We start from the raw sequence: 2,500 nt of genomic DNA, 5'->3' as shown, positions 1-2,500 counted from the left end.
TTGCTTCCAACAACCCAAGAGTCCATAGTATTCGGAGTTCTCGCGTGGCCTCCCATTGATTCAAACAACCCAAAAGTCCATCTTCTTCGCAGTTCAACATCGCCTCCCTCGTTTCCAACAGGCCCAAAGGTCGTCTTCTTCGCAGATCCACGAAGAGCTCATCACGATTTGCCACATTCCATTTCCCACGGGTTGTCAACAACACTTTCTCACACTTCCCGCAATCGAGTACGTGCATGACATGCCAAAGCACATCTTATTTGCCTTCCATCGCACTCAAGACGACGGGTTGTGGAAGAACGATATTGTTCACAACAAGTTCAAGGACAACGTCTCAATCAAGGGACACAACCGAATTATGTTGACTGGGTCGCTAAAGTAAACCCGAGTTCATATAATGCACCGCATCCAAAAGAACTAGCCACAACACGTGCATCACTGAGATGTTTCACTAGATGGAACACGTGCGTGACATTAGGATCCTCCAACACCTCTTCGTGATGGAAAGATAGAATTCGAAGCAACCACAGAAGTACCGTCTAGTGGGTAGGCAACACAGGGACTGATCAACCAATATCACCCAAGGCAACGGGTGAAAATGGAAGAGATGCATGCTTGACCGTTCGATACGCAAGGCATGGAGCCAGCCAGCAAGTGCATCTCGATTACAACTCACACACCCTCACGTTCGCAAGACACCACACCACAAGACGGTCCACCCCCCACCTACCATGGGCAAGCAAGCAAATGGAAACATCAAGTGACGCAGGGTCAAGCATCGCTAGGCATGAAAATAACTTTCCACAATATCCGAGGGACTAGCTGCCGAGCTAACCAACGATCAGTGACGACCGTGTGTTGGTATTAATAAAGCTCAACAACTATGAAGAGGCTAGTTGTGCCATGATAAACATGCTAACGCACGCACCACGTGAGGGGGGAGGCCTCATCAAGCTCCCTTTAAAACCTGCCAGTGTGGAGCTGGCCGGCTCAAGGAGCACTCCCCCCCTATAAGAGGTTAATATGCAAAAGGCAAAATTGTACAAGTAGATACACTTTTTTTGAGCAGACATAAGTCCATATCTCGGGCTATACTTCGAATTTTGATGCGATTTTTTGCAGTAATTCGTAGAATAATGGTATCTCCTTGCTCACCAAATTTCATAATTTTTCTCGAAGGGGAACTATTTTTTTTATTTTTTTTACTTACCGGGTATGTGTAAAATCGGGAAAAATAGAAAAGCACATGTAGACTTCGAATTTCGACCTCATTTTTTCCAGTCCACCACTAAACAATATCAGGAACCTCCCCACAAAATTTCATTCAGTTTGGCCAAGGTCTTAAATTTGACAAATTTTGGCACCAACCTATCTAGTCGCGGTGCACCGACCAACTTGGCCAAGTGCAAAATGCATCCAATTCAAAACTTTTGTGCACCAACACTTTTACAGTACTCATTTGGGGGCATTTGGAGGCCTTTCCAACCCTCACATCTCAAAAACCACGAATTTCATTTTTTCACAAATCTCCCCACCAAGCCATCTAGCTATGCCGTGGTGCACCGCCAACCTTGGCCATGTGCAAAACCCTCCGAACTCAAAACTTTCGTGCACCAAGAATTTCATGGTATTCATTTGGGGGCATTTGGAGGCCATTCCAACCCTCACATCTCAAAAACCACGAATTTCATTTTTTCACAAAACTCCCCACCAAGCCATTTAGCTATGCCGCGGTGCACCGCCAACCTTGGCCATGTGCAAAACCCTCCGAACTCAAAACTTTCGTGCACCAAGAATTTCATGGTATTCATTTGGGGACATTTGGAGGCCATTCCAACCCTCACATCTCAAAAACCACGAATTTCATTTTTTCACAAAACTCCACACAAGCCATCTAGCTATGCCGCGGTGCACCGACCAACTTGGCCATGTGCAAAACCCTCCGAACTCAAAACTTTCGTGCACCAAGAATTTCATGGTATTCATTTGGGGACATTTGGAGGCCATTCCAACCCTCACATCTCAAAAACCACGAATTTCATTTTTTCACAAAACTCCACACAAGCCATCTAGCTATGCCGCGGTGCACCGACCAACTTGGCCATGTGCAAAACCCTCCGAACTCAAAACTTTCGTGCACCAAGAATTTCATGGTATTCATTTGGGGACATTTGGAGGCCATTCCAACCCTCACATCTCAAAAACCACGAATTTCATTTTTTCACAAAACTCCACATAAGCCATCTAGCTATGCCGCGGTGCACCGACCAACTTGGCCATGTGCAAAACCCTCCGAACTCAAAACTTTCGTGCACCAAGAATTTCATGGTATTCATTTGGGGACATTTGGAGGCCATTCCAACCCTCACATCTCAAAAACCACGAATTTCATTTTTTCACAAAACTCCACACAAGCCATCTAGCTATGCCGCGGTGCACCGACCAACTTGGCCATGTGCAAAACCCTCCGAACTCAAAACTTTCGTGCACCAAGAATTTC

Source organism: Vigna unguiculata, unplaced genomic scaffold (assembly GCF_037176805.1).
Source record: "Vigna unguiculata cultivar grain cowpea cultivar isolate G323 ecotype 2 unplaced genomic scaffold, ASM3717680v1 ptg000147l, whole genome shotgun sequence".
In the NCBI taxonomy this organism is placed as follows: Eukaryota; Viridiplantae; Streptophyta; class Magnoliopsida; order Fabales; family Fabaceae; genus Vigna; species Vigna unguiculata.
This window is presented reverse-complemented; position numbering follows the sequence as displayed.